General features: G+C 43.5%; 1 long non-coding RNA gene across 2 annotated transcripts; it reads right to left on the bottom strand.

The window, feature by feature from the left end:
• Nucleotides 1-7,737: 7,737 nt before the first annotated feature.
• On the bottom strand, nt 7,738-25,621 carry LOC145348951 (uncharacterized). Of its 2 annotated transcripts, XR_013888040.1 has the most exons (4): nt 25,026-25,621; nt 24,825-24,903; nt 8,889-9,194; nt 7,738-8,530 (listed from the first exon to the last, which is right to left on the bottom strand). It is a non-coding gene; the product is annotated as an uncharacterized LOC145348951 (long non-coding RNA). The 2 variants fall into 2 exon arrangements; XR_013888039.1 differs by lacking the exon at nt 7,738-8,530 and having other exon boundaries at nt 8,769-9,194.
• Between the last annotated feature and the right edge of the window lie 1,547 nt (nt 25,622-27,168).

Genomic DNA, 27,168 nt, shown 5'->3' with positions numbered 1-27,168 from the left:
GCTCTCTGTGCAGTACAGAAAGGTACAAAGGGGATTTCCACGAGACAGCTCAAATTGTGGGGCCAAAGCTCCCAAGAGAGGTTGCAGGATATGGAGCCAATATGAAATTCTGCTCAAACAGGGTTGAGTTGAGATGGGAGTCCATCACACAGTTGAACTGCCTCAAAACCCCAAGTGCAGTTGGGGCCATCGTTTTAAAACTGTGCATGGCCTCCTGCCCCTATTATCACTGGAGAGCTTATCTCTTCCTGAACCTGAAAGCATCTGGCATAACTACAAATTTTGTGAGCAGAGAGTTTTCAGACATCTTTCCTTTTCTGATTCTGATGTTATCATTGTCACCAGTGGCAATAAATCAGTGTATTCTGAATAATGGGATGATGAACAAGACATAGAAAACATGATTTGGTTGCAAGTTCACTTAAAACGCAGTACTGCAAAGAGAGGGCATAGAGTTGAAGTAAGGACCATCACTCCCAGGACATCAGCAGCAGCAGCAGGAGACAAGCCAGCCTTTCCAGTAGACTGCTGCCCAGAGTATGATGGCAGGGGACCCTAGCAACTGAGAGTGAAGGAAACAGAAAAAAACACAAACTGGGAATAGAGAGAGAGAGAGAAAATAAACACAACCTGGTGATGGATGAATGGATGAATGGGGATGTGAGTCTGGTGTTCGTTTTTTTAATTAGGTGAATCAGACTGCTTTGGTGCTTCTCACTGGAGACTGAGCTTCATCTCCCTGAAACTATATTTCAACAGAGCTTGTGAGTCAGTGAATGGAACTAGCTTTGGTTTTATTTATTATTTTGTAACTTGCTGTGCATTGTGTGGAAACTCTACTTCGAAGTTAGCTATATTGGTGCTGGTTTTACTGAATCAGTGAAATATACTTGATCTTTTTCATTGTTGTTGATGAGTTAGAAACATCACAGAAGTTGTTTTTATTTAAACATCATTTTTCCTTAGATCTTTCCTTTTTGTGTTCTTTGATTTATAAGTTATTCAGCTTCAAGTCACCTCATTACTAAGCAAAATTCATTCTTGAGGAGGGGGTGCTTGGTGTTAAGAAGCCACTCAACATATGTAGATACTATAACATTTGAACACTTTGGGCGAAAGCTATGTGATTTAATGTTACGTGATTAAGGCTCACATGAACAATGTCACCAGATAGAACACCATGTGGTCAAATGTTAAATAACCAAATTTCTAGGAATACTTCAAACTCAAGTTGGCAACCCTAACAGGGAAAGACAGGATCAGGAGATGTGCATCACAAACTGGGTTATGTATTAGAATCTTAGAATCCTACAGTGCAGAAGGAAGCCATTTGGCCCATTGAGTCTGCACTGACCACAATCCCCCCCAGGCTCTATCCCCATAACCCCATGCATTACCTTATCTAGTCCCCCTGACACAAAGGGGAAATTTACATGACTAATTTACCTAACCTACACATCCTTGGACTGTGGGAGGAAACCAGAGCACCCGGAGGAAACCCATGCAAAAATGGACAGAACATGCAACCTCCACACTGACAGTGACCCAAGCCAAGAATCAAACCCAGACCCCTATGCTGTGAGGCAGCAGTGCCACCGTGCCGCCCAAGATGATTACAACTTAGGGCACTTTTCTCAACCTTTCCCTGCAATGGAATGGGTGAAGAAGACAACTTGATTTGACCTGAGATAGAAAACTCCAGCCAAAGCTACTTGATGTGAGTCTGTGAACATACAGACACATCTTTGAAATAGCTTGGGTTGCTGTTGATTCTTAGCAAATGTTTCTTGCTACAATCCATGGGGGATGGACAAATGCATCAATATGATAACAATATAGAGTAAAATGCTAAAACATTGAGCACAAGTATGTAAGTGGAAACTGGGTGAGTAGTTGCCAAAGTGCTGTGCATCCTTCCCAAATGATGCTCCATCAATCTAACAGTGAAGTTTCATTAAGATGTATTGTAAAGCTTCATTATGCAATTAAACAAAGTGAGTCCATGCTTCAATAAACTTTCAGAAATCTACCAACTATTTCTTCACCTGCTTCTAGATCTGGTTACCAGTAATTCACTTCTGCTTTCTCCATTCAGATCAGAATAATTTTAAGGGAAGGGTATCTCTCTAACACCTTGTACAGTAAGATCCCAAAATTGCATTTCAATAAGATGTGGTTTATCATACTAACTTTGTCACATCCGTTTTTAACAGTCAATAGCATCACAGCTTTAAGGAGAACAAAGCACCAACTAGAGCCCAGAAAAAAGAAAATCATCCCTTTTCTCGTTGTGCCCAGTGTCCTGACCACTAATTTGATCAAGCTGTCTTTTGCCTTATAGCACAAGGCAACCTCATAGTTTCCAGTGAGATTCAGATAAATCCTCATGACAAAATATAGTTTGTAGGAATTCTAGTATAGATAAACTATAAATTAGGGCTGCTAATTTCAACATAAAGTTCTGACATGGAAATGAATCATTTTGCCTACGTTGAGACAACTTTGGAGTGTCATCACATGAATTTGATTTTCAGCAGAATTCTCTAAAACCATCTGCGTGGTATCCACATTGACTTACAGCCACTGAAAAGTGAAATATGGATTGAGAGTTAAGTCTCCCTGGTGTATATGGCAGCTGTGTACTTATCAATCCAGCTCTAGGAAGTCCCCTTCAATGCTCTCCACTGCAGTTACACATCAATTATTACTCAATGGCAGCTCCAACGTGAAAGTGAATTGTTTCATTCTCAAAGACTTTTGCAACTTTCACCAATGAGGTGGATGATATTCCTAACAGCACATGCAATAAAGAATGCCTCTTCCAATAAACAAGAACATGTCTGATTTATGTAGTTGGCCTGATGGACATTAATGTTTGGCAGTAGGTCCAGATTTATATGCTCAGTATTTATGATAATGTGACTGTGATGTACAAAGAATTCAGTCAAACAAGTTCAACAAATTAATGTCACTTTGGTTGAATTGATAACTGAACAGATCATTTGTATAAACTGTTCTGACATGATGGTGAAATGTAGTAGAGATGTGATAACAATAGTAACAATTATAAAAATGCACCAAAATTAAGACCCAGCATCATTACTTTTTCAGAAATTGTACAAGTTAATCTAGCTTGCTGTTTTCCAAAATGTTGCTTTGTATAAAGTAAGAATTGTTTTGTGTTGTGACTGAACTTTCAATTTGCACTATACAAAACATCCAAAGAATCAGATATCTAAAACTAACCAACAAACTTAACCAAAGGTAAACTGGACCAACTGAGGTTGAGCAATTTCTGATACTTGCTTTGTAGCTTGGAAATATACACGTCCATGATTCACTTACCTCACCTCATTTATAGTTAACGGTAAAGGAATTTACAAAGATCGTAAAACTCATGGAACCTTTTCAGTATGAATACAATTTTAATCACATAGAAAGCAAATAATTACTTTATATTGAATATTACAATGAATATAATGCACAATTAATTGTCATGCAATACATAAAATAAATAGTGGCATTAGACATCTTTCTTGCAATGTGCTCGCTGACTGGCCTTTCTTCACATTGCATTGCAAGTTCCCATCAATTTGTAAGAGTTGTAGTGCACACACAATTGATTGCACAGTTAGTGTTGTAGTCAACTGTAACATCAAAAGACTCTTATGTTCATACTCATCCTTCATGGAAAAACTACCATAAGCTTTACTGAAGTAATGTAAAGTTTAGCTGTGTCCATGTACTGTGACAAACTGAAATAAACTCTATCGTATAGAAGATTTGCCGATTAGGTGCCCTTTTGTGTGGGAACGTAAGAACTACAAGCAGGATTAGGCCATCTGGCCCCTTAAGCCTGCTCCGCCATTCAATAAGATCATGGCTGATCTTTTTGTGGATTCAGCTCCACTTACCCGCCCAATGACCATAACCTTTAATTCCTTTATTGTTCAAAAATTTATCTATCCTTACCTTAAAAACATTCAATGAGGTAGCCTCATTTGCTTCATTGGACTGGGAATTCCACAGATTCAGAACCCATTGTGTGAAGAAGTTCCTCCTCAAATCAGTCCGAAATCTGCTCCCCCTTATTTTGAGGCCATGCCCCCAGTTCTAGTTTCACCTGCCAGTGGAAACAACTTCCCTGCTTCTATCTATTCAATTCCCTTCATAATTTTCTATAAGATCTCTCCTCATTCTTCTGAATTCCAATGGGTATAGCTCCAGTCTACTCAGTCTCTCTTGAATACAGGAGTTGAAATGTCTTGTTGAAGTTGTGCAAGATATTGGTAAGGCCACACTTGGAATACTGTGTGCAGTTTTGGTCACCCTATTATAGAAAGGATATTATTAAAGCAGAAAGAGTGCAGAAAAGAATTACTAGGATGCTACCGGAACTTGATGGATTGAGTTATAAGGAGAGGCTAGATAGACTGGGACTTTCTTTTTCTGGAGCGTAGGAGGCTAAGGTGTGATCTTATAGCGATCTATAAAATAATGAGGGACACAGATTAGCTAGATAGTCAATATCTTTTCCCAAAAGTAGGGAAGTCTAAAACTAGAGGGAATAGCTTTAAGGTGAGAGGGGAGAGATACAAAACTGTCCAGAGGGACATTCTTTTCACACAGAGGGCGGTGAGTGTCTGGAACAAGCTGCCAGAGATAGTAGTAGAGGCGGGTACAATTTTGTCTTTTAAAAAGCATTTAGATAGTTACATGGGTATGTTGGGTATGGAGGAAGATGGGCCAAATGTGGGCAATTGGGATTAGCTAAGGGACTTTCTAAAAAAAAGGGTGGCATGGACAAATTGGGCCGAAGGGCCTGTTTCCTTTCTGTAAACCTCAATGAATCCACGGCTCTATAAGCCAACCGTCTCAACTCCAGAATCAACCTAGTGAATTTCCTCTGCACCCCCTCCAGTGCCAGTACATCCTTTCTCAAGTAAGGAGACCAAAACTGTACATAGTACTCCAGTGGCCTCACCAGCACTTTATACAGTTGCAGCATAACCTCACTGTTTTTAAACTGCATTCCTCTAGCAATGAAGGACAAAATTCCATGTGCCTTCTTAATTACCTGCTGCACCTGCAAACCAACTCGTTGTGATTCTTGCACAAGGACACCCAGGTCCCTCTGCATAGCAGCATGCTGCAATTTTTTACTAGTTAAATAATAGTCCATTTTGCTGTCATTCCTGCCAAAATGAATGACTTCACATTTACCAACATTGTACTCCATCTGCCAGACCCCTGCCCACTCATTTAGATTATCTATATCCCTTTGCAGACTTTCAGCGTCCTCTGCACACTTTGCCCTGCCACTCATCTTAGTGTGATCTGTGAATTTTGACACACTATACTTGATCCCCAACTCCAAATCATCTATGTAAGTCGTAAGCAATTACGGTTCCAACATTGATCCCTGAAGCACACCACTAGCTACTGATCTCCAACCAGAAAAACACCCAATTTCCCCCACTCTTTGCTTTCTGTTAGTAAAGCAATCCTCTATCCATGCTAATACATTACCCATAATACCGTGCACCTTTATCTTATGCAGCCGTCTCTGGTGCGGCACCTTGTCAAATGCCTTCTGGAAATCCAGGTTCCTCGTTGTCCACTGTGCATGTAATGTTCTCAAAGAATTCTACCAAATTAGTCAAACATGACCTGCCCTTCATGAACCCATGCTGCATCTTACCAATGGAACAATTTATATCCAGATGTCTCGCTACTTCTTCCTTTTTGATAGATTCAAGCATTTTCCCTACTACAGAAGTTAAGCTTCTGTAGCCTATGGTTTTCCCCTTTTGTCTACCTTCTTTTGTAAATTGTGGCATCACATTTGCTGTTTTCCAATCTGCAGGAACTACCCCAGAGTCCAGCAGATTTTGGTAAATTACCACTAGTGCATTTGCTATTTCCCCCACCATTTCTTTTAGTGCTCTGGGATGCATTCCATCAGGGCCAGGAGACTTGTCTACCTTTAGCCCCCCCCCCCCCCCCACTGGAGAACCAACCCCACTGGAATGAAGGCAGCCATGGAGGCCCCCCAGGAGGTTGGCGTGAGTGGGGAGGATGCCCCTGGGCAATGCCAGCTTGGTCCCCTGGCAAAGCAGCAATGCCCAGCAGCACCTTGTTACTGCTCACCAGACATCAGGCAGTGCCAAGGGAGTGGGGCCTAATGGTAGTGGGCTCGAAGGGGCCTCTGGGGGGCAATCGGTGGGAATGGGGGCTGCTCTGCATTGGGATCAGCATTAGAGAGAGGGAGGCCGGCAGTTGGGGCTGGCCATCGGGGTAGGGAGGTTGGGGCTGTGAGTGGGAGGGTCAGGACTGGGGGTGTGTCGGGTTGGGTGGGGGGTGAGGGCATTGGGACTGCCAGGGAGGGGGATGGAGTCAAGGCTGACCCGGAGCCATCCAGGGGGCTAGCAATCAGGTGATGGAGTCGCATGGACAGCAATGTGGGGTCGCGGGCTGGTCAGCAATCAGGAGGCCAGCAGTGCAGAGCTGCTGCACATGCGCCAATCTCAGCACTGACAGATCGGTGCGTGCACAGTGGCCTACTTAGCACTATGCTGCAGGAATTGGTCTCACCCCTGATTTTCAGCATGACTCACACTAGGACACCCTGCATTTTGAAACTCCCCACTGAATAAACCAGCATGACTTACTCCAGTTTTTATGCAAATTCGATATTTAGAATTTTTTTGGGAGAATCCCACCTAATTTTTAAAATGCGCTTGTGGTGATAAACTACATCTGGACTGGGGAAAAAGGATTCTAATTCAGTTTTATTCAAAATCAGAACAAACAAAGCTCAGTTTTATGTACTGGGTTTATCAGAATGCTTAACTGGAGAAGGTGAATTTCCTGTTAGATGGAAGTTCCAATCTCAATGGATAAGAATCAAAGATTGGCCGATAACACAGTAAATGAGCAATGTGAGTCCTTCAAAGGTACAGACCATAAACATTGCAACTCAGGGGAAAGGAAGGGCATCCAAAGTTAAAGTTTGCTGGATGATTTAAGATATAGAGATTAAAATGAAACAGAAAAGGCAATATGCATGATAAATGTCAAACCCATAATTAAAAACAGAATCAATCTGAGTCCAGAGGAGAACTGGTAAAGGAAATTAGAGGAACAAATAAAAATGAGAATAGTCGGAAACTTAAAAAGGAACCTAAAGGTCTTCTGCAAAATATAAATAGTAAAAGGGCAGTCAAAGGACAGTGAAGGCTGTAGCTACAATCTTCCAATTCTTCTTAAGTATGGAAGCAATGCCGGTAGACTGGACGATTGTTCAAAAAAAGAGGAGAGAGATAAACTTGGCAACTACAAATCAGTTTTATGTCAGCGGTGAGGAAGCTTAGTGAGAGAATGGGGGTGATTCTCCTGAATTGGGACAAAATGCCCATACAGCAGGAAATCGAGAGTATTTTCTGCTGGCGTTAGTAGGTCTATCAGGTGGGATTCTCCCAGCTGATGGATGCTAATTTATTCATAGTAGGCAACCTGCCAGCCAGCCCCACTTTTCCAAGATCATGCTGCCATTTTTAAAAGGCAGCCCAGTCTTGGTGCTTGTTTGCCAAACCCCCTCCCCCAAGGAATTAAATGGTGCATTCCCACTGATGAGGGGAGCACCACCAAACCCTCACCAAAGAGGGGCATCTTTCCCCTCACCCACAAATAATGGGTGACCACACCTCATTGGATAGACTTGGCCTAGGATAAGAGCTGTCATGGCTGGGCTGCCCCTTCCAGCCCTGACAGACCTAAAGAACACCCCGCCCCCACCTCCCGCAGGATGATTTCAGTCCTATGATCAATTTCTGCATTCCTGTCTGTCAGCTGTGAAAATTCTGAAGTGGCCAGGTCACTTTAACTTCCATGCTCCCCAGTCCTGGCAGGATTTTAAATCACTGCAGCACTCCATTCTGCAGCAGAGATTTTCTTTTCTCCCTGTCAGAAGCTGCAGGTGTGAACAGACCATTTTGAAGCCCTCTGACTTTCACTTGGTGAGGGGGTTCCAGTCTGCTCGTATGCACACAGTGGAAGTTGCTAAAACTTCCCAGCAAGCAAAAATTGTTGAAACTCTCTCCATTGCACTTGAAGCCTTTGATCTGTAATAAGTTCAATTACAGTACCTCATAAAAATCCAGCTGCCTGAACACCGACTTTCTAACAGTATCCATCCATCTGTGTTTATTTTGAATTCCCTTCAAGGGTGACTGCACCTCAAGTGCCCCATTGATCCTGTCTGCAATGTTTACAGAGTTTAATCCTAATTTACAGCCTGTGGTTTTACTTCCTCTTTTGTTGGCCTGACTGAGGAGGAGCTCTGCTGCCTGCAAAGTGAGTTCACCAAACCAGTTTTGTAAAGAGTCAGGACAACTCAGAAGTTAAGCTCTAGTCGAGAGTTTCTTCACTGATGAACTTCTCTGGAACTTAGGGTTCCATGCAGTTGATGTCAAAGAATGTTTTGATATCTGCTGCCATTTTGAGGAAGTTAAGAGCATCAGAGACATTTCTGCTTAAGAAAGAAAAGGATTAGTTTTGGATGATGTACAAAATGTTGAATATTTGCTTGTCGCCACATTGGAATGATTCTGGGATCACACCTATGGCCAGAAGTCAAATTCCTCCAGGGCCATTAAGTGATTTGTCCTTTGTTTGTAGCTGGAGGTCTTTCAGCCCTAGTTCCCTATCCGGGGGGGACTGTAACACTGGGTTCTGTATTGAATTTGTAATCAGTAAGGTGATCAGCATTCCAAAAGGAGAATCCAAGACCTTTGACCTCACTCTGGAAGCATACTCCTCTTGGTGGAGTAACTCAATTTCATGGACCATTTGGGATCCTTTTGCAAATTTTGATGTCTTAGACTTACACAACTTTACAAAGCGTCCCAGCTGGTTACAGTTGGAACACTGTGCAGAGATTGCTGGATATCACTCTTGCCTGTGATGAGTGTTGGCTTCACAGCATCAACATGGTCCCCCACCGTTGTGCGTTTGTTTGAATATTGTCTTCTGTCTTTTCGTTGCTTTATTGATGCGTCAATATTATCACCATCGAACATGCAGTAGCAATCAATAGTTATTTGGCTGGCAACGTGGGCTTTTCAATTGGTCCTGCCAAGGAGTGTTGTTTACAGGAGCTGTTGCAAATGGCGTGTGAAGTGAATTTCCTCCTCCTGACTTTGCAATTAATTGATATGTTAATATAGCATTGTAATATATTACAGGTTTAAACGTGTTAACAAGTAAGAAGCAGGGTGTGTCAGAGTTAGCTAATGCAGAAGCAACCTAGCATGTGTAGAGTATAGCGAGCGTAGGTTTGGACTACTGTAATGTAAAGTGATCTAGCCGACAATATTGCTACATCAGTTTAAAATTAATTCATTAGTGTCACAAGCAGGCTTACATTAACACTGCAATTAAGTTATTGTGAAAATCCCCTCATCACCATACTCTGGCGCCTGTTCAGGTACACTGAGAGAGAATTTAGCTTGACAAATGCACCTAACCAGCACTTCTTTCGGACTGTGGGAGGAAACCGGAGCACCCGGAGGAAATTCACACAGACATAGGAAGAGCGTGCAGACTCCACAGAGACTGTGAATCAGCTGAGAATCAAACCCAAGTCCCTGGCACTGTAAGGCAGCAGTGTTAACCACTGCACCCAGTGCCAAGCTTTACATCTGGAAATGAAAAATGAGTGGGATTTTACAGTCTTGCTTGAGCGAGACCGGAAATGTCTGCCAAGGTCAAGGAATATTTCCATTGTCTGCTCCTCGCCCACTCCAATTCCATGGTGGGCAGGCAGTAGAATTCTGATGAATATCTGAACTCCGAAATACAATCAATCCCAAGGGATTTGGATAAGGACACTTGACCTTATTGTTCTCTGCTCCTTCAGCAACTCCCAAATTATTACTTTAGCTACTGATTGGTTACTTCTCAGGTCCTGCTGCAAATCAGCCAATTCCCAATGCTAATTATTATTGATGATGCATGAATGCCTTTCTTTGAACTGAAGATGCATTAACAAATTCAAACATTAACAAGCATTGTCCTTTGTATTTATCAAGTATGAGGACATTTTATTTAATTTTGTATTTTGCTTTTATTTTGCTGATAATTAAGCTTATTTTTAAACTTCAGAGAATCATGTTTTAATTTATTTAGTGGTGTCAAAAACATTGGCAGATTATCTTTCAAAATAAATGAATATAATCTATTTCAGGAATTTGTGCAGGATGGAATTGTGTAAGTGAATGAAAGGCTTATTGGCATGGGAGGCTGGTTTCAGAGCCTTCAGGTAAGAGGGATGCTATAGATCAGGGAAATGGGCAATGAAGGAGTACATTTTGTGAAACCCATTAACCGGTTCAAACCCCTTGTCATGACCGCATAAAAGCTGTTTCCTCAAACTAGTCCACAAGTTAAAAATTTATGTATGTGCATTTGTGCATGTGTGCGTGCACATGTGTGTGCATGCGTGCACATGTGTGTGTGCCTGTGTGCGCGCATGTGCGTGCACACATATATGTGTGTACATGCATGTGTGTGTGTGTCTGTGTGTGTGCGTATGTGTGTGCGCATGCATGTGTGTGCGCGCATAAGAGTTAGCTCTCAGCCCCAGGTTTTTGCTGCAGGAGTTCATGAGGATAATGCCTGAGCCCCAGCCATCTTCAGCTGCTTCATTAATGAACTTCCCTCCACCATAAGGTCAGAAGAGTGGATATTTGCTGATAGTTGCACAATGTTCTGTAACTCATTTGTAATTTATCAGATGCTGGAGCAGCACGTGTGCATGTGCATCAATATATGGACGACATTCAGGCTTTGACTGGTAGCAACAAGTAATGTTCATGCCATATGCAATCACTTAAACAAGAGAGAATCTAACTATTTTGCCGTGACATTGCCATCACCAAATCTCCATAATCAACTTTTTGGGGATTATAATTGCCCAGAAAATGAACTGGAACAACCATAGAAACACGGTGGCTACAAGAGCAGGTCAGAGGCTGAGAACTCAGCGGTGAGTAACTCATATCCTGGCTCCCCAAGGTCTGTCCACCATCTACAAGGCACATGTCCAGAGCATGGTGGAATACTTCCTTGAACAGAAGTCTGAATAGTCCCCATCCATCACCATTCTCCTCTGTATGTTTCAACTTGTTCTCTCACTCAACATTTTCTCCTTCAACTCATTTCATTTCCTCCAAATAAAAGGTGTGGCTATGGGCACCTAAATGAGTCCCAGTTATGCCTGTGTCTTTATGGGTTATGTGGAACATTCCCTGTTCCAGTCCTACTTCAGCCGCCTCCCACAACGCTTTTATCGGTAAATTGGAGGCTATTTTGGTGGCGCTTCATGCTCTCGTCAAGATCTGGAAAAATTTGTCAATTTAGCATCCAATTTCCATTCCTCTATCACCTTCACACCATCTACCTCTGATACTTTTCTTCCCTTCCTTGACCTCTCTGTCTCCATTTCTAGTGATAAACTATCCACCAGTATCCATTGTATATACACCAACTACTTTGATTACAGTTCTTCACACCCCATCCCCTTTAAGGATTCCATGCCATTCTTTCAGCTCCTTCACCTTTGCCGCATTTTGCTCTGATTTTACCACTTTAAACAATAAAGTGCCAATGTGTCTTCCTTCTTCCTCAGCTGTAGTTTTCCACCTACTGTGGTTGACAGGGCTTTCAACCTCATCCAACCGCATACCCTGGGCCACCAGTGCTCTTACCTTCTCCTCTCTCTCCCAAAAGCAGGATAGGGTCTCTCATGACCTCACTTTTCACTCCACCAGTCTCCGCATTCATCCAGCTTGATGCCATTACTCAACACATCTCCCCCTCAACCCTCCTCCCCACTCCCCCCACTCTGTCAGCATACTGCAGGGACCATTCTCTCTGGGACACTCTGGTCCACTCCTCCATCACACCCAATACCTCACCCACTGCCCACGGCACCTTCCCATCCAATTGTAGAAGGTGCAACATCTGCCCCTTTACCTCCTTTCTGTTCACCATCCCAGATCCTAAACACCCCCTTCTGGGTGAAGCAGCACTTCATACGCACCTCCTTCAATCTGCTCTAATGCATTTGCTGCTCCCAATGTGCTCTACTCTACACTGGAGAGAACAAATGTGGACTGCTTTACTGATCACCTTCAGTCCATGCACAAGCAGGACCCAGACTTTCCTGTCACTTGCCACTTCAACACCTCATCTTTCTCTCCTGTCCGCATGTCTGTTCTGGGCCTTTTGCAATGTTCTAGCAAACCCCAATGCAAACTGGAGGAACAGCACTTTTGGGCACTTTACAGCCTTCTGGATTGAACACTGAGTCCAATAACTTCAGAGCATGAACTCTCCCCTCTACCCCTCACCCCATTTCCATTTATTTTATTTCATTCTGTTTCATCCTATTCATCCTCTTTATCATCCTTCTTTCTCACCTCCGTTTTTCCACTTTCTATTCCAGCTCTCCTTCTTACCTCCTGCCCACCCCCTTCCCCTTCAAGGCAACTGCCACACTCCTGTTCTGCCATTCACGCATTCTGATCACTTAATGGACACAAGTAGCTCTTTTGGCATCCTCATTTACATTCCCAGTGTCCCATTCCGCCCCACCCCCACCCACCCCCATAGTATAAATTTCTCTTTGCTCTCAGCTCTAACGAAGGGTCATCTCAACTCGAAACGTTGGCCCTATTCTCTCCTCACGGGTGGTCAGAGGTGCTGAGATGTTCCAGCATTTCCTGTTTTTGTTTCAGATTCCAGAATCCGCAGTATTTTGCTTCTATATTATATTGGGAGACTCTCCACTTGCCTGGATGAGTTCAGCTTCAGCAACACTAAAGCAGCTCAACACCATCGTGGACACTTGTTTGGCACCCACCAAAAATATTCATTTTCTCCACTACAAATGTACAGTAGCAACAATGTGTTTCATATACAAAACACACCGCAGAAATTTACCAAGGTTCCTTCAATTGTTGTTGTTGCCTTCCATTGTTTGCTGGAGCAGGCGAGTGAAGGAGCAGAGAGTCAGGTAAGAAATTACCTGTTTAAAACCTGTTTAAATAAGTTTAAAGTATTTTCGCGGGCTTTTTAGTGTGTAGTTAGAACTTACCTTGTAGAACTGTTTAAATTATTTAAAAGCATTTTCGCGGGCTTTTTGTATTTACCACTTTAAGAATTCAAAGGGAGTGGAGAGCAGGGATTTGTAGGTAAGCAGGCTTTTAAACAGCGCCAGGTTTAAAAGGAGGCCTGGTGTAGACAGCGGGCAGCGTCGGAGCGGGCAGCTGAGTGAGAGGGAAGCAGAGTGAGCTGCTAGGGCTTAGGTTCAAAGGGCTAGGGAGAAAAGGGCCAGGTAAGTCTGCGTTACATTCGTTCAATATTACTACAGGGAATAATGGAGGGGCATGTGATGTGCTGTTTCTGTATGATGTGGGAGCTGGTGGACCCCAGGGTCCTTCCCAGTGACCATGTCTGCAGTAAGTGCTGGTTGCTGGAGGAGCTCCAGCTCAAGGTAGATGAGCTGGCATCTGAGCTACAGACACTGAGGCTCATCAGGGGGAGGGAGGGTGCCATTGATAATGGGGTGCAAGAGACATCCACCCCCCCTAGACTGGCTAACTCTATGGGTCAGGAACAGAAGGGGGCTGTGGAGAGGAAGGAGGGTGGGGACCGGAGGAAGGAGGGTGGGGACCGGAGGAAGGAGGGTGGGGACCGGAGGAAGGAGGGTGGGGACCAAATGCCTCAGCCTCTCAATCTGCATAACAGGTTTGAGGTTCTTGCTTCCGGTGTGGACAAGAATGAGGGTGGTGAGCTTGGTGAGCAAACTGCACACAGTACAGTGATGCACACACAGGTCATAGGCAAAGAGAAGGTGAAAAGGAACATAGCCGTAATTGGGGACAGTGGGGTTAAGGGTATTGACACTGTCCTTTGTCACAATGACAAAGTGCACAGAAGGGTGTGTTGTCTGCCTGGTGCTCGGGTCCAGGATGTCGCATCTGGGCTGCAGAGGAACCTGGAGTGGGAGGGTGAGAATCCGGTCATTGTAGTACATGTGGGTGCCAACGACGTAGGCAAAATGTGAACTGAGGATCTGGGGAGGGAGTATGATAAGCTGGGAATGGAATTAAAAAGTAGAACCGACAAGGTGGTTATCTCTGGGCTACTGCCTGAACCGAGTGCAGACGGGCGTAGGGTTGATATGATTAAGGAAGTGAATGGGTGGCTCAGGGATTGGTGTGGGAGGAATGGGTTTGAATTTATGGGGCATTGGCATCAGTATTGGGGTAGGTGGGACCTGTTCAGGTGGGATGGGGTGGGTCTGAACCGTGCTGGGACCACAGTCCTGGCTAATCGTGTAAATAGGACTGTAGATAGGGCTTTAAACTAATTAGTGGGGGGAGGGTGCGAGGGTAGGTGACATTATGGGGTGTAAAGTGAAGGAGAGGGTGCAGGTAAGGGGGGAGGCCAAGGATGTCCCAATAATAGAAGGAGTAGGGGGCGTGAGTATGGTTGGTGGCGTTCTGGCAAATAGGGTACAGGTGAAGGCTGGGATGAAGGCACTTTATCTGAATGCACGAAGCATTCGGAATAAAGTGGATGAGCTGGTGGCGCAGATCAGCACAAATGGATATGATCTGGTGGCCATTACAGAGACGTGGCTGCAAGGTGACAGGGACTGGGAGATGAATGTACAGGGCTATCAAGTGTTTAGGAAGGATAGGCGGGAGGGAAAAGGTGGGGGGGTGTAGCTCTGCTGATTAAGGATAGCATCAGGGTGGTAGTAAGGGATGATTTAGGAACCAAAGAGCAGAACGTGGAATCGTTGTGGGTGGAGATTCGGAACAGCAAAGTGAGGAAGACGCTGGTGGGTGTAGTTTATAGGCCCCCGAATAATGATCTGGAGGCGGGGCGGGCTGTTAACGCGCAAATAAATGCGGCGTGCAGGAAAGGAACAGCGGTAATTATGGAGGATTTCAATCTACATATTGATTGGTCGACCCATGTTGGACACGGTGGGCTTGAGGAGGAGTTCTTGGAATGCTGCCGGGATAGTTTCCTTGAACAGTGTGTGTTGGAGCCGACGAGGGAGAGAGCTATCTTGGATCTGGTGCTATGTAATGAGGCGGGTAGAATTAGGGACCTTGTGGTGAAGGATCCTCTTGGGAAGAGTGATCATTGTATGGTGGAGTTTCTGGTGCAGATGGAGGAGGAGAAAGTGGGTTCCCGGACACGTGTCCTTTGTTTGAACAGATGGTAGGATGAGAGAGGAATTGGCGAATGTTGATTAGGGGAGTGTGTTGGAAGGTAGGTCTGCCGAGGAACAATGGAGGATCTTTAAGGAGATTTTTCTTGGTGCTCAGCAGAAATTTATTCCGATGGTTAAAAAGGATCGGAGGAGGAGAGGTAATCAGCCGTGGATAACGAAGGAGGTGAAGGAAAGTGTTAAATTAAAAGCGGAGGCGTTTAGAGTAGCTAAGAGTAGTGGGCGAGAAGAGGATTGGGAGAGGTTTAAATGTCAACAAAGAATGACAAAGAAATTGATAAAGAAGGGTAGGAGAAACTATGAAGCTGGGCTAGTGCTTAATATAAAAAAGGATAGCAAGAGTTTTTATAAATACATTAAAAGGAAGAGGCTGGCTAGGGTGAACATTGGACCCTTAGAGGATGAGAGGGGGACTTAGTGGTCGGGGATGGGGAAATGGCTGAGGCCCTGAATAACTTTTTTGTTTCGGTCTTCACGGAGGAGGACGTGAATAATTTGCCGGGTGTTAGCGATGGAAAGATGGTAGGAGTGGAGGGCCTGAGTGACATTATTGTTACTAGAGAGGCGGTGCTCGACAGACTGGAGGGACTGATTGTGGACAAGTCCCCAGGACCGGATGGAATGCATCCAAGGGTTCTGAAGGAAATGGCAGAGGTGATAGTGGATGCCTTGGTGATTATTTTCCAAACGTCGCTGGATTCCGGGGAAGTGCCGGAAGATTGGGAAACAGCTAATGTTACGCCGTTGTTTAAGAAGGGTGGCAGGCAAAAGGCGGGGAATTATAGGCCAGTTAGTTTAACGTCTGTTGTAGGAAAAATGTTAGAATCCGTGATCAAGGAGAAAATAGCGAGGCATCTTGAGGAGAATTGTTGGTAGAGCAGACGCAGCACGGTTTCGTTAAGGGGAAGTCGTGTCTGACAAATTTACTGGAGTTCTATGAGGATGTGTCTAGGGTGGTGGATAAAAGAGAGCCAGTGGATGTGGTCTTTCTTGATTTTCAGAAGGCGTTTGACAAGGTGCCTCACAAGAGGTTATTGCAGAAGGTCAGGGGGCATGGAGTTGGGGGTAGGGTGTTAGCGTGGATAGAGGATTGGCTGTCAAATAGGAGGCAGAGAGTGGGGGTCAATTCGGATTGGCGGTTGGTGACTAGTGGAGTGCCCCAGGGGTCGGTACTGGGGCCTCAGCTATTCACCATTTATATAGATGATCTGGAGGAGGGAACCGAGTGTATGGTGTCAAAATTTGCTGATGACACCAAGATTGGTGGAACAGCAAATTGTGCGGAGGGTGTGGAGAGTCTGCAGAAGGATCTAGATAGGCTGGGCGAATGGGCCAGGAACTGGCAAATGGAATTTAATGTTGGCAAATGTGAGGTTGTCCACTTTGGTAGGAATAATGGTAGGAAGGACTATTACTTACGTGGCGAAAAACTGCAGTATGCAACGGTGCAGAGGGACCTCGGGGTCCTTGTGCATGAGTCGCAAAAACCCAGCCTGCAGGTGCAGCAGGTGGTCAGGAAGGCTAATGGGATGCTGGCCTTCATAGCGAGGGGGATTGAATATAAAAGTAGGAAGGTCATGCTGCAGCTGTATAGGGCACTGGTGAGGCCGCAGCTGGAATACTGTGTGCAGTTTTGGGCGCCGCACTTACGCAAGGATATTTTGGCCTTGGAGGGAGTGCAGAGGAGGTTTACTAGGCTGATTCCGGAGTTGAGGGGGTTGAACTATGAGGAGAGGCTGAATAAACTAGGCTTGTACTCGTTAGAGTTTAGAAGCATGAGGGGAGATCTCATTGAGACGTATAAGATGTTGAATGGGATTGATAGGATAGAGGTGGAGAAGCTCTTCCTGCTCAGAAAGGACAGTAGGACTAGAGGGCACAGCCTCAGGATAAAGGGGGGGCCGTTTAGAACGGAGTTGAGGAGGAACTTCTTCACTCAAAGGGTGGTGAATCTCTGGAATTCTCTGCCCGTTGAAGTGGTGGAGGCTGCCTCGCTCAATATTTTTAAGACGCGGGTTGATAGGTTTTTGATAGGCAAGGGGATTAAGGGTTATGGGGAGAGGGCGGGAATGTGGAACTGAGCCACGACAGATCAGCCATGATCTTATTGAATGGCAAGGCAGGCTCGAGGGGCTAGATGGCCTACTCCTGCTCCTATTCCTTATGTTCTTATGTTCAATAGCGTCTTCCAAACCCACAACCTCTAACACCTACAACGGTAAGTGCAGCAGAAGCATAGGAATATCAACACTTGCAGGTTCCCCTCCAAACCACACAACATCCTGACCATTCCCTCACTGTTGCTGAGTCAAAATTGTGGAACTACCTTCCTAATAGCACCGTGAATGTACCTACACCACATAAACTGCAGCGGCTTAGGGTGGTTCACCACGAGCTTCTCAAGGGCAGTTAGGAATGGGCAACAAATGCTGGCAATGCCAGCAATGTCCACATCCCACGGGGGCATAAAGAAATGATATGGAGATGCCGGCGTTGGACTGGGGTAGCACAGTAAGAAGTCTCACAACACCAGGTTAAAGTCCAACCAGTTTATTTGATAGTAAACCCACAAGTTTTCGGAAATGCTGTTCCTTCATCAGGTGTGTGGAAATAAACTGGTTGGACTTTAACCTGGTGTTCTGAGACTTCTTATTGGGATAAAGAAAATTAGAGATGCCAGCATTAAGTGTTTCTGGCGTACAGTGTGTCGGTCGAAGAGCATTTTATTTAACAGAGTGCTAAAGTGGGGCATTTGGTGCAAGTGGGAACTTTTGTTTAACCTCCGGGAGCTGGTGAGTGATTTTTCGTCTCCAAACTGGGAGACTGCCACTTTCGCTCATTTTAGCTAACTAAATTAGTGACTCAGCAACAGATCAAGTAAATAAGTCTAAACACACATGACAGAGCCAGTTGTGTGCCGTGACTGTAACATGTGGGAATCTTTGGAATCAGGGATGCAGTGCCAAATTTTGAGGTGAAAGAGTTCTAAGGAAATGGTTGGAATATATCATTCTCAAATCTACAATTATGTTGCTTCCCATGTATTAAACATTTGAGTCATAGAGTCCCTACAGTACAGAAGCACATCATTTGGCCCATCAATTCTGTACCGACCACAATCCCACTCAGGCCCTATTCCCGTAACCTCACACATTTACCCTGCTAATCCCCTGACACTAGGGTCAATTTAGCATGGCCAATCAACCTAACCGCACATCTTTGGAGTCCCCAAATACCAATAAAATAATGCTTTATGAATGAAAATATGAGTGTTGGTAGGCATTTTATTTTGAACCACGTGGTATTTTATGGCCAGAAAATTACAGCCATTCACACCAGTGGTATTTGGCTGGGTGCCAAATTCTCTGCCTTCACTGTAGCAGGAGCAGGGTGTGAACAGCCAATAAGACCATGCTCTATATCATTCATCTTTGGAATTGTTAGAATTTCATTGTGCAACATTTTAATTATTTAATTCAAGTCCAATAAATGCATGAATTACTGAAAACTTTACTTACTTCTGACTGGGGGATGATATAAAGAGGGAACATTGCTTTTCTTGATTTATATTAATAATCTAGATCTCGGTGTACAGGGCACTTTTCAGAATCTGAAGGTTATGCAAGTCTCGGAAGTATTGTGAACTGTGAGCAAGATAGTGATAGAGAATACAGACATATTGGTGGAATAGGAAGCCATGTTGCAGATGAAGTTTAATAGATAAAAATGTGGAGTGATATATCTTTTTCAGAAGAACAAGGAAAGGCGATATAAACTAAAAGGTACAATCTAAAGGAAATGCAGGAACAGAGGGACCTGGTTATATATGTACATAAATCATTGAAGGTGGCTGGGCAAGTTGAGAAAACAGTCAAGTTTAGGTTTATTTATTAGTGTCACAAGTAGGCTTACATTAATACTGCAATGAGGTTACTGTGAAAATCCCCCAAGTTAATAGGTTATACTAAATCCTGAACTTCATGAACTGAGGCAGTGTACAAATTCATGTACATTATGAACATTCACAAAACCTTTACTGTCTGTGTGAAGTTTGCACATTCTCCCCGTGTCTGCATGGGTTTCCTCCTGGTGTTCCGGTTTCGTCCCACAGTCCAAAGATATGCAGATTATGATGATTAGCCATGATAAATTAACCCTAGTGTCAGGGGGATTAGCAGGGTAAATATGAGGGGCTACAGGAATAGGGCCTGGATGGGATTGTGGTCGGAGTGGACTTGATGGGCCGAATGGCTTCATTCTGCACTGTAGGGATTCTATAATTCTGTGAAAACACTGGCTCAGCAACAATAGAAGCTAAGTGAAGGTTTTAAACATGTGCAGAAAAGATTTATGAGAATGGTTTTGAGGGTGTAGGGCTTCAGTTCTATGGATAGATTAGCAAATCTGGGGCTGTCCTCCTTGGAGAAAAGAAAGTTGAGAGGAGATTTGTTTGACATGTTCAAAATCATGAGGGGTCTGGATAAATTAAATGGGGAGGAACTGTTCCCATTGGCAGAAGGTTGAGAACTCAAAGGTAATTTTAAAAATTGGATCTGAAATGCACTGCCTGGGCATGTGGTGGAGACAGATATTCGTAAGGGAAATTGTTTTCAGAAGGGGACTGGATAATTAGCTGATGAGAAAAGGTTTCTTTGGGCTACAGGGAAAATGTGAAGGACTAGCTGAATTGCTGTTTCAAAGAATTGACACAAAGACAATGTACTGACTGACCTCCTTCAGTTTTGTGAATATTCTACCACTCTAATAGAGATACATTCAAGGAACTTAATTAACATATGAGGAAGAAAGAATCTGAAGGTTACCCTGATATCAAGGAGGGTGAGAGGAGGCTTGTGTGGAACGTAAATACCAACATAGATGATTTGGGCCAAATGGCCTGTTTCTTTACTGTAAATTTCAGGGGCAATTCTCCAGGGCCATTAGCTGCAGATGGGATTCCTGATGTCCCATTGAATCAGACATGAGGGCCATAACAAAATTTTCACAAGGCAACAAACCCATTGCGAGCCTCCAGGCCCATTATACCTGCCCAGTTCAGATTCTCAACCACAGCAGGCATGAACCTGATAAATATCATAAATGATCATTTTAATCTAATTACATTTGAGGCTGGATGCACTGGTCTCCCGATATGGTATACACTGATAGAGTATCAGTGCCAGAGTGTAACTGTGACACTGTCAGTGCCAGGGTGTCAGTGCTGGAGTGTCAGTGCCAGGATGCCACTGTGACACTGTCACTGCAGAATGTCAGTATCAGAGTGTCTCTATGACACTGTTATTGTCAGGGTGTCAGTGCCAGTGTGTCTCTGTGACACTGTCAGTGCCAAGATGTCCTTGCCAGGGTGTCAGTGCCAAACTGTCAGTGCAAGAGTGTCTCTGTGACACTGTCATTGCCAAGATGTCAGTGCCAGTGCGAGGGTATCAGTGCCAGGGTGTCACTGTGACACTGTCAGTGCGAGGGTAGATAGGCTGGAAAATTGGGCAGAGAAATGGCAGATGGAATTTAATCCAGAAAAATGCAAAATGATGCATTTTGGTAGAACTAATGTAGGGGGGAGCTATACAATAAATGGCAGAACCATCAGGAGTATAGACACACAGAGGGACCTGGGTATGCAAGTCCACAGATCCTTAAAGGTGGCAACACAGGTGGAGAAGGTGGTGAAGAAGGCATATGGCATGCTTGCCTTTATAGGACGGGGCATAGAGTATAAAAGTTGGCATATGATGTTGCAGCTATATAGAACGTTGGTTAGGCCACATTTGGAATACTGCATCCAGTTTTGGTCGCCACAGTACCAAAAGGACGTGGAGGCTTTGGAGAGAGTACAGAAAAGGTTTACCAGGATGTTGCCTGGTATGGAGGGTCTTAGCTATGAGGAGAGATTGGATAAACGGGGGTTGTTCTCCCTGGAAAGACAGAGGTTGAGGGGCGACCTAATAGAAGTATATAATATTATGAAGGGCATAGGTAGGGTGAACAGTGGGAAACTTTTTCCCAGATTGGAGGTGACGAATACAAGGGGTCACAGGTTCAAGATGAGGGGGGTAAGGTTTAACACAGATGTCAGGGGGACGGATTTTACACAGAGGGTGGTGGGGGCCTGGAATGCACTCCCAAGCAAGGTGGTGGAGGTAGACATGGTGGGACTGTTTAAGACTTATCTGGTTAGCCACATGATCAGACTGGGAGTGGAGGGACACAAACAAATAGTCTAGTTGGAAGCATGAGTGGCGCAGGCTTGGAGGGCCGAAGGGCCTGTTTCCTGTGCCGTATTGTTCTTTGTTCTTTGGGTGTCATTGCCAGGGTGTCAGTGCCAGAGTGTCATTGTGACACTATCATTGCCAGGGTGTCAGTGCCAGGGTGTCACTGTAACACTGTCAGTGTTGGTGGAATAGGAAGCCATGTGGCAGATGATGTTTAATAGAGAAACGTGTGAAGTGATACATCTTGTTCAGAAGAACAAGGAAAGGTGATATAAAATAAAAAGTGCAATCAACCAGGATCATAACAAACAATGGAGCAGGCTCGAAAGGTCATGTGATCTACTCAGATTCTTAATTCTTCTCTTATTCTATAATCTGATTTGTCATTCTTTTATACATATTTATGTTCACATTATCACGACTGAAACTCCTACTGCTGTTTTTTATGCAACCTGGCTTTCTTGCCTATTAATAATTTTTGTACAAGTTCTCTTGTATTACTGATTTCAATTGTTAATTGTTGTTTAAGCAAATCTCTAGGATTGTTTAAAGATGGCGAATTGGATTTTACATGTTCCTATGAAACATGTTCGTTGCAGGGTGGGCCCATAAAACCACCCATCCCAAGCTCACCCCCATACAGCAGAGAGGGGGTCATAGAATCACAGAAACCCTACAGTGAAAAAGGAAGCCATTGGGCCCATCGAGTCTGCAGCAACCAGGTCCTACCCCCACATATTTACCTGCTAATCCCTCTAACCTATGCATCTCAGAACACCTAGGGGCAATTTTAACATGGCCAATTGATCTAACCCATGCAACTTTGGACTATGGGAGGAAACTGGAGCACCCGGAGGAAACCCGAGGAGAATGTGCAGACTCCACACAAACAGTGATCCAAGCCGGGAATCAAATCCAGGCTCCTGGAGCTGTGAAGGTTTGTGAAGAAGAGTGATGGAGGTGGGTGGACAGATGCCAAAAGCGGCAGCCACCCCCTATTGAGATAAATAATGAAAGGCCAATTAAGCTTGCTAACATGGTGTACAAGATTATAAGAGATGTGGACAGAGGTGTACAAAGTTATGAGAGACATAGCCAGGGTGGATAAGGAGCAGCTGTCCTCCTTAGTTAAGGGTCAATCACAGGGGGACATAGATTCAAAATGAGGGACAGGAGGTTTAGGGAGGATATGAGGAAAAACCTTTCTACCCAGAGGGTGGTGGTGGTCTGAAATGCGCTGCCTGGGAGGGTGATAGAGGCAGGTTGCCTCATATCCTTTAAAAAGTATCCGGATGAGAACTTGGCACACCATAATATTCAGAGCAATGGGCCAAGTGCTGGCAGATGGGATTAGGCAGGAGTTTAGGTGTTTTCAATGTGTCAGTGCAGGCTCGATAGGCCAAAAGGCCTCTCCTGCACTGTGTGTTTCTATGATTCTAATAATACACTGCCCATGCCATAGCATTGCTGGCATCGACGATCAGGCAGGAGAAGGCAGGCTGTATTTTTAATATAAGTTTTTAAAAAATGGATGGAAGTAAGTCAGGAGTCAGCTGCACATCGACTTTGCGTTCGGCAGTAGGGGGGGAGGGGTGGGAGAAGGATACAAACTATCTGCCCTCCCCCCCTCCCCGCCACCCTCACCCATTCCCCCACCTCATAATATACTACCCAATGTGTAACAAAGCGATTTGAAGCTCTGCCCTCAAGAAAATAACATTTTGCATTTGTGTCCCCATTTGTGTGGGTGTCAATCTGATACCAAAATTATTCACAATTCAGTATTAATTCATATATTCATATATATATTCACCTATTCAGGCTTCTAAAGATGGAAATATGATCATCCTTCTAGCACCACTAATGTTGCTGTTCTGAAACTGCAGTCAAACTATATTGTTAGGGGGATGTATAAGTTATAATTGCATCTGACCTATGTTGGATCTGACCTGTCCAACTTCATTGTTGCAATCCCAAAATGGAAAATGTTCAATTCCTAGGACCTGTCATCTTTCACCTTGATAAACACACACACTCATATAACAAATTCAGAAATGGCATTCAGCATTCAAAAGGGTCTCTTCAATAATTATTATTTTGATAGATTTCAATACTGCTCATGTCAACTTTCAAAAAAGATGCCAGCTTTTTTTAATAACTCTACATTGAGTATTCCAACCCCATCATTCACATATGCAGATAAGACTTTTAGCCTTTTGACAGTATCAGTTACCAGTCTTTTCCTTTGAGTGTTAAATAAGCAGGGATAATCCTTTTACTGGTGAAATGCTCTGTAATTACAGTACTTGAAATGATTGGAAATAAATTGGCACTCCAATTATGGATGCATGAAGGAAGCTATGCTACATCAGAACTGGTCCATTAATTTCCAGAGAAGTTCAGGCCATCTTGCGTTTCAGTGACATTTCTCATTCGCTACAAGCATGAATCACAGAGAGAAGACACGCTTAATCACCAACAAGATGATCACTTAAAAGATAAGGAAATTAAAATATATCCTATCATTTGAACAGCTAAAAGTACAAGTGACTGTCAGAAACAATGAAATGCTCATTCTCAAGCCTCGTCTCTCAATCTGTAATTAAGCTCTTCTGTGCCACACACAGCAATTGTTTTCGCAAGGATGTGCAACTCTCTTCTTGCCTGCGTATTCCAAAGTTCACAGAGGCTGAGTCTAAGTTTTAGTTATCCTTTATCAATTAACCTTATTGTAATTTTATTGATGCACAAATGAGATTAGCCGTCAAAATAACGGTGATACGACAATGCATTAAAAATGGACGCATTCTACAAATGTACAGCCCTCCTTAGTTTAGTTTTATAGTTTATTTATTAGTGTCAGAAGTAGGCTTCCATTAATACTGCAATGAAGTTACTGTGAGAATCCCCTAGTCGCCACACTTTGGCATCTCTTCAGGTCCATTGATGGAGAATTTAGCATGGCTAATACACCTAACCAGCATATCTTTGGAGTGTGGGAGGAAACTGGAGCATCCGGAGGAAACCCTCACAGATATGGAGAGAACATGCAGACTCCGCACAGACTGTGACCCAAGCCGGGAATTGAACCCGGGTCCCTGGCGCTGTGAGGCAACAGTGCTAACCACTGTGCCACCATGACGTCCCTTTCAGTGGTTTTTAACTTTTCTTCAAATGAGCAAAATTTTAAAGTCTCAGGAGATGGAGAAAAAGTGAACATTTTGGATGGGGATTGTTCATCAAGAATCAACAAAGAATTTCCACATGAAACATTAACCAACCTTATTTTGATGGTATCTTTTTCATCTGGTCAGATCTGCAGGACATGTTCTGATTTTCTTATTTACACGCCAGGTATTGCTATATGTGTGTAGGGGGAGCAAAGAAAAACCATTATCACAAATACTCTTATGTGACATACTTCCATCATTTTGAAGATGGAAGGGTTATTAAAATTACAAAAATTTATTTCAGTGCAATACCTTCAATGAAAGAACAAATTGCAGGTAATGTTGACTTTGTGTGATAGTGTACAATAGGCTAATAGCAAGTTGGTAATTAGTTACACGTCTTTCCTGATTGCTTTTCCATTGACTTCCAAAATTACCCTCATTGAATCAAAAGCAGATGACCAACATATCCTCGCGTTTATTCTGAGTAACTGCTTTTAAAAGGAGCAAAATCTGATTAACATAATTTTTTTGAATCAATCATAGGTTTAAAGTTTAAATGTGTTTATTAGTTTCACAAGTAGACTTATATTAACACTGCAATGAAGTTACTGTGAATGTACAGTTATACATGGCAGAGCAAAAAAACCTCACAGGAAAGGAATAACTAACTGAAAAAAAATGCAACGCAAAAGTAAAAATCAATATTGCAGAGAAGGAAGGTAATTCGCAGGGCATTATTATCCAGAGAAGGAGGAATGTTTCAGGTAAAAAATAACTGACTTGAAGACAGAAAAAACTCTGGGGTTAGAAAATCATGTTAGAATTGTTAATGTTTAATTAGGCAAGCTTTTTTCAGCGGCTAAAATGTCTAATGAATTGAAAGATTGCAATGAAACACACACACACACACAACACACACAAGATTTGTTCTTAAAAATACTCGAGGATCACAGTGAACCAGGGAGGAGTTGTCACTCTTCAGGCAGTTTGCTAAGTTGGGCATTCCACCAAGGGAAGGAATTGACGGGCTGTCCATTTCAACTGATGGAAGTGTCTTTTCTGCTGTCAGACCCATATTGCTGCAAAGGCAATGGAAGCCATGAAAGAGTCTTCAATCACTTGTCCCAGTCAGAGACTGTGCAGATCTGAGTGACGAAAGAAAAAGAATGAGAAGGAAAAGAGACACATACTGATTTAAAAAAAAGTCAGGCCACGATGGCATTGACAGCTACGTTGTCTCAGAGGTGAAAATCTTAAAATAATGCTCAAACCAATTACGGCAAAGGTGAACAAATGGCACATTTAATTCAATATTCTAAAAGTCTGTTGCCTTAGAAGCATGTTGACCAATTGAAGCATTTCAACAGCCCTTAAAGTTTTATTTTCTAATACTATTTTTTTATCTGTAGCGTCAGATTAACCTCAAGCCAGTGGGTCACATCCGATGCCCAGTTTATAAATTCACAGTGTGCCTGCCAAATTTAAATGAGACTCAAGCCTTGGTATCACAGGATCCTCTTTGCTGTTAGATCAAGATGTCAGATGTTTGGAATTGGAATTGAATTGGATACCAAAGATAGGCAATCGACTATTCGTAAGTAATTTTAAGATAGTTTATTAAGTTTATCAAAAAGCACTAATTAATTAGACAAATAAAAGTATTCAACCCACGAACAAGGACATATAGTTGGCAGAGAGCATGTGTTGATTTCAGTAGCTTGTGGTAGCAGCATTCTGCACTCTGGCCAAAATTTCAGTGACATTTTCCTTCGGTCTCCTTCCTCCTTCTTTCCTTTCTCTTCCATCCAAAGAAGGTCTGATGAATACTGTCATGTCCCGAGCAGTGCCCCCATCACTGAGTACGGTGTGGTGGCACAGTGATTAGCACTGCTGCCTCAAAGCACTAAGGTTCCAAGGTCAATTCTCGGCTTCGGTCACCATCTGTGCGGAGTATGCATGTTCTCCCTGTTTCTACGTGGGTTTCCTCTTGATGCTCTGGTTTCCTCCCACAGTCCAAAGCCTTGCTGGTTAGGTGCATTGGCCATGCTAGATTCTCCGCTAGTGTACCCGAACAGTCGCTGGAGTGTGGCAACTAGGGGATTTTCACAGTAACTTCATTGCAGTGTTAGTATAAGCCTACTTGTGACACTAATAAATAAACTTTAAAACTTGTTAATATACCCCTTTTCTTGGGGCTGGTGGGTGTCAAATGGACACTCAAACCTTTCTGACAAATGAATACAGTGAAGGTACTCATAAGGTCAAAGTGGTTACCTCCTCTCTGGTTTGTCACTCTGCTCAAGGTCAGTTTTTTTTAGTTTACAGCATGCTGAGGGCTATTTCCTAGCCTCTGCTTAAACGTTTCTTTATAAAAGGGTACACAAGACACCACCCTACCAACTTAGGAATGTCAACATGGTGGCCTCACTGTTTAGAAGCTGAAATGGTTAGA

This window comes from Carcharhinus amblyrhynchos, chromosome 10 (assembly GCF_965287045.1).
Source record: "Carcharhinus amblyrhynchos chromosome 10, sCarAmb.v2.hapA, whole genome shotgun sequence".
Lineage (NCBI taxonomy): Eukaryota > Metazoa > Chordata > Chondrichthyes > Carcharhiniformes > Carcharhinidae > Carcharhinus > Carcharhinus amblyrhynchos.
Note: the sequence above shows the minus strand (reverse complement) of the source record. Positions and strands in the feature narration are given on the sequence as shown.